The sequence below is a fragment of the Hippocampus zosterae genome, chromosome 5 (genome assembly GCF_025434085.1).
Source record: "Hippocampus zosterae strain Florida chromosome 5, ASM2543408v3, whole genome shotgun sequence".
Lineage (NCBI taxonomy): Eukaryota > Metazoa > Chordata > Actinopteri > Syngnathiformes > Syngnathidae > Hippocampus > Hippocampus zosterae.
The window spans coordinates 7,213,335-7,219,334 of record NC_067455.1 but is presented as its reverse complement, the minus strand read 5'-3'; the positions used below and the strand labels follow the sequence as shown (position 1 = coordinate 7,219,334).

Below are 6,000 nucleotides of genomic sequence, written 5' to 3'. Positions count from 1 at the left end.
CGGTCTGTGTGTAATCATCAAGTCTTGTGAGTGGTGATTGCTTATTGTGCCAGACTGCAGGAGGCCATCAAGATCTACTTGGAGGTCAAGTGATCGACTTCAACCTTGACCTGAGGTGGTGGTCCTCAGGGAGGTGGGGGAGCGTTGTCAGATCTTTTATGCTCAGGGGCTAATGTGGTCAACCTGACTACTGCCTTGAGATGGCACTTAGGTCTTTTTTTTTTTTCATTTCACAACAATCTGCAGATAGTGAATATTTTATTCAAAAAAGAGCCCAAGTTAAAGTTTAAGCAGAAAACAAAGTGCATAATATTTGTTGTAGTGCAATGGTCCCCAACTCCCGGGCCGTGGACCGGTACCGGTCCGTGGGTCATTTGGTACCGGGCCGCACATAAAGAATAAATTCATTTACATTACTTCCGTTTGATTTGTTTAGGAACCTGAGCCATGTTTTATTTTGAAATTTTACCTGATTCTCTGTTACATCCATCTATAGTATGTCAATCTTGACGCAGTTCAAGGCGCGCTTCTCGGTCAGATGATAGGTTACCGCTAAATTGAAGCCCAGGAGCTAGTAAAACGAGTTAAAAAAAAAAAAACGTCTTTGGGAAGGCAAAAAGGCCAAGCCAGGAGACACAAGAGGGCCTACAACTTTTAAGAAAAAGAAGGCTACGATGCTACGCTAATCGACAGTATCAGGAATCCTACTTAAAATATGGATCTATCTCAACGGGAGATCCCCACTCACCAAGCCCACTCTGCATAATATGCGGCGATGGTAAGTCCTATTTTTGATGCACTTTGTATTTTGGTGTATCTTATTTTGAAGGCACCTTTAACTCATGCAGTACCAGCAAATTTTGGCCCCTTTTTTTTTTACCCCAAGTCTTGGAAAATTTGAAAAAAAAAAATTATCTGGTCTTGAACCTGTGGAGTGTGAAGAGACCATCTCGACCAAAGAGTGTCGCGGCCAGATAGGGCGTTCCTCGTCTCATGATTTGTGTTTATTATTATGTTTCGAAATTACCACCATGCAGGTCATATCATATTATTTATTGTATTTATCCGTCAAACCATAAAGGCCGGTCCCTGAAAATATCATTCAACCGGTCATTGGGGCAAAAAAAGTAGGGGATCCCCCTGGTGTATTGAACAAAACGACATAAATTACAAGTGTGCTAGCTTAATGCTAATGCATAATGCGAAAATGCCATATATTTCTTTCTGGAGTCAAAATCCTCCATATGAGATGGGAGTAAAAAAAAAAACACCAACAGTAGCTATCTTGAATTAGTTTAGCATTATTTCTTTAAAATGTTCGCAGTGGTGAGTGGGCTCTGGTGGGAAGTCGATGAAGAGGAGAGAAAGTCTGGTTGGAAGAAGGCGACATCGCAAAGTAGAGGTGGTAGCAAGGAGCTGAAGAGGCCAGATGGTGGGGAGGTCACGAGGAGGGAAAGGTGAAGGAGTGGAGAGGTGAAGTGGTGACAAATGTGAGGAGGAGCCTAGCTGAGGCAGCTTCAAGGAGCGGAGGTGAGCTGCTAAGAGACTGAAGAGGGGAGGAAATGAAGAGGACAGAAAGCGAGGTGGCAAAGTGAAGAGCAGGCTCGGAGACAAGGAGGTGAGATGGCGAGGATGTGAAGTAAACGATAAATGGGCTGTCATTTATATAGCGCTTTTCTACATTTGGTACTCAAAGCGCTTTACATTGTTTGTCCCTTTATCTGCTGATGACGTAGCAACTTTGAGTATTTTGCTCAAGGACACTTTGACAAGGTTCGCAATGGCCGGGTATTGAACCCCCAACCATCTGGCATGGGAGATGACGACGACCCCTGAGCCATGCCTCCCCAAGTGGCAAGCATGAGGTGGCAAAGGTGGAGAAGAGCAGGATGAAAACAATCCGGTGACACACCACCAACATGAACCTTCTTTCCACGCGTGGCAGTTTATGACTCTCCTGACCAGAAGGTGGCAGGAGTCTGCAGTTTTCTCTTTTACACGACAATTAAAAACACAACTGGAATCTCTCGAGTTGATTAGCATGTTGACGTCACGTGAGGAACTTCCTGGAAAATGAACTACTAAATCGGTCAATATATTAGATAACAGCTGCCTCATAGTCAAACACAGACGTAACACACAGTATGTGGCATAATCCATTCGAATGAAGGGGAGGCGGGGCCAAGCAGATTAGGTTGAACAACAAATAACCTGAGGGGATCAAATATGTGCATGCACAAGGGAACAGGGGGGGTGGGCTCTGAGAATGACGACCCCCTCACCCCAATTTAAAGCTGCCTCCATACCCCGCCCACCACCACATAATTTTTCCAACCCTGAGTTTTCAATTTTAGTACAACAATGCCTGTGGGTCTACGTGTTTATAATATAACATGAATCAAGAATGAGCGTTGCTAATGGGGATACACACAAATACATGCCGATATCTTGTTACCACGGCAACCAAGGAACCGCGTACAGAGGTGAAACGTGGCACCTCGGCTAAGTCTGTCCAGGCGTCTGTGTTTCAAATACGAGCCGAGGTGGTGAGAATGAGAGGCGGAGAGGAGTCTAATTGGCAAGGTGTTGAGGAGACGATGAAGCGAGAGACTGAGGCGGCCAAGAGACAACAAGGTGAGGTGGTCGGTGCATGGAATAAGAAGTTGAAGAGGTGACCCCCCCTCCAAAAAAGAAAAAAATGCAAATGCAAACATAAAAAATACACAGAAGACCAGGATATGAGGAAGTGAGGTCGGGAGGTGCCAAGGAGGTTTTGTAAGTTGAGAAGGTGAGGTGTTGAGTAAATGAGGAGATAAGGAAACAAGGAAGTGAGCAAGCAAGTTTGTAAGGAGTTGGCGAAGAAAAGGAGAGGTGGTCAAGGGATTGCGAAGTGAGGAGGGTGAGGTCATGAGGGGGCAAGGATTGAAAGGGGTGAGGAGAAAAGAAGGTAAGCTTGCAGTGCGGTGATGATGATGATGAAATGAGGAGCCGATGCGTTGATGGGTTGGGAGGTGACAGGGAAGTGAGAAGATCGGGTGGCTAGAAGGTAAGCGGGCAAAGAGGTGAGGAAGTGAGAAGCTGAGATGGTAAGGTGACAAGGAGGTGAGGGAGTCGGATTGGGAGGTGGTGAGGAGGTGAAATGGCGGTGAGGTGAAGTGGTGGCAAGGTGGCTCGGGGACGAAAAGGAAAGACGGTCAGTATTTGAGACGTGATGAGATGAGGAGGTGATGACAAAATGTGGTGAGGTAGCGAGGAGGCAACGAGGAAAGGAGAAAAGGAGGTGAGGAAGAAAGGTGAGGACTCCCTTGAACATAATAACTGTGTTGAATGATGGCTGATTTCTCTTTCCTTTTGACTATTTTTATTTACCTTATTTTCTGTCAAATTATTACTGTATATGTTTTATGTTCAATAAACAAATCATACCAAGGTGAGTAGACAAACTCAAGGAAAGGAGAAGGTGATAAGAAGAAATCAGCACATGGAGAATTGAGATGACTCTCACAAGGAAGGACAATCATTTGGCGTCCCCCTGGTCCTAAAACCTGCCAGTTATATACATATATTTAATTTCAACTGAAAGTCCACATTTGACCGCACAAGATCACCCCACTTGCTTGTCCCAGTCGTTGTGTGACGGCAGCAGGCCGAGGGGTGAAAGTTCATCTCAACATGCGTCCTTCTCTTTGATCCCCCTCTTCACCCACGTCCCCCTCCTTTGACGTGATGAACGAGGGCGGCGGCCATGTTGAGAGGTTAAGAGCTGTTTTATTGGCCAGGGTGAACTCTGGCCTGTAGGTCACAGAGGACAAAACAAACACATGCTCAGCTTCAAGGGAGACTCAATCACTGGGTTGGTAAGTTTTAGTGTGTCAATGTGCATATGTATGAATATGCGCAGATGCATGTGTAGATGTGTTCGCGTGCCTCGGAGTTCATTGAAGGCATTTGAACTTTTGCTCTCTGCTCAAGATTAGTGCAAGCAGGCCGAAACATGAAGGTCACACACTTGATCCGCTCAGTGATCACTAAGCAGTGCTCACAAACCGACAAATACCCCATTCACCACTACACAGACTAATGCTACTGTTACCTCTTTCCTTTCTTTCCCTGTGGCAAGCTAGCAAAGAATTGGAAGGTGAGAGACACCAGAGAATAAGGCCGTTGTGTGTATCACCGGCTTAAAATAATGGCCTCCAAAGTCATATTTCGACAAAAACATATTTGGGGGTTTAACCATCCCATGATGTTGGTCGCCTGTGCTAAAATCACTGACATCCTAAGTTAAACAGATCAATTCTTCCCTTGTTATGAAATTGTTGATAATTATGATATGATCCGTATTTGGTTAATCTTTTTGTGTTTGTGAGAAAAAAAAACCTGAGAAAATCATTTTAGGAGGACTCGCACCACAAACATATATACTGATCAATCTGCATAACTTCAGTGTACAGTATCTTCAGAGTGTACATTTTTTCCTTCAATTTCCCATGATGTCTTGGGGTTCAGGGGCTTTGCTGGAACTACGACTGAATCTCCGCCTCTAAAAAAATCATGACAGTAGTTTGACAACTACTGGGCAGAAGACTAACAAACAGAAGCCGACGGAAAGCGGCTGAGAGGATTCGGAAGTGACGCCGAATGAATAGGATTTCTGCTCAATAGGTACACTTTTTTTTACTTTTAATTGATGCTATATTCTAAAAAGAAATGTCAAACTGTAACCTTCAGTGTTCTTGTAGCGCTTGATTAAGAATAAATCACGCTATCGACGTGGCAGCTTTGGCGAAAGGGCACTCGTTTACAGCGCTCATGCTAGCTTAGCGCTGCTAGCACTGCAATTCTGCTGAAGCTAGCTATGCGTTCTCCGCGATTATTTATCATGACTAAGCTCTTTTATAATCGAAATGCCATCATGACTGGCCATATTTAAAAATCACACGGTACAGATATATGTTTTCAAATGAAGGGGGTCAAAAATGATCAGAGAAACTAACCAGTAAAGTACAAATGACAATAATAAGAACACTCTCCTCAGTAGAGTAACAAAGTATTTGTGCTTCCCACCGCTGAATGATTTAATGTGCAAATTTTTTTTCTTACGATCTTTTGGCTGCTGACAGGCAAATGAAACATAATGGTCTTAATGGTAACGTAACGTAATGGTCCTTCAAGTCATGCCATGAGCCACTCCAGCCACACGCACACGCACTCAACTGCACGCCTGCTTTGCATATGAATGACATCACCCTAAACTTGTCTCTCGCACGTTTTGAGGGGCTTAGTTGAGGTTGGGTGGGAAGAAAAAGACGGGCTTGTCACATAGCGTGAAAGGGGAAACATTAGTCCAATGGTTCACCCGCCTCGAAGGCTCCACTCATCGACGACGACTTGACATTCCAGTATAGCAACCCGTTGGGTTGGCATCCTCGCCTCTGTGATCTGGACGCTCGACAAGGCCTCGGCTTCATGTCGGAGATTGTTCACTCATTCCCAAATCACTATGTACACACACACACGATTTTGATCGTTTTTTTTAAGTAGACTATCCATTTTTTAAAAATATATCTGCATCCTAATGATTTTATTTCATGCAACCTCTTGATAAAATAAAAATGAGTAAATTAAACACCCCTTTTTTTTCTATGTGCGTAGCTTAATATTGTGGATTGTACACCGGAGTTCACTAAAAACGATTATTGCAAGCCAACATTGCTTCTCTAGTGACCATTACTAGAGATTACTATTACTAAGCAATCTAACAGCTCGACAAAATGGTGAACTGACTATGTAGTGGATAAGGAGTGATTCCCAATACAGTATAGCCCACCTCACAGATGTGTTAAAATGCTTCCACTAATGAAAGTGCAGCATCCTGCATTGAAAATGTCCATAAAGCTTGCCATAAAAAGAACAAATGATGTTGTTAAAACATGATTATTGTTTTGTTTTGTTTTTTAAACAGGATACTAGCACGGCAGCTTTTACAGCTCATTTGTG

General features: G+C 43.8%; 1 long non-coding RNA gene across 2 annotated transcripts in view; it reads left to right on the top strand.

Moving 5' to 3' along the window:
* The first annotated feature begins 1,435 nt into the window (after window positions 1–1,435).
* LOC127601265 (uncharacterized) overlaps window positions 1,436–6,000 on the top strand; it is a 35,577-nt gene continuing 31,012 nt past the window's right edge. The window contains exons 1-2 of one of the 2 annotated variants that reach the window (XR_007962520.1): window positions 1,436–1,618; window positions 4,510–4,665. This is a non-coding gene — a long non-coding RNA (uncharacterized LOC127601265). Of the gene's footprint in view, window positions 1,619–3,365; window positions 4,666–6,000 lie in introns of those variants that run through there. The other variant, XR_007962519.1, reaches the window with a different exon arrangement.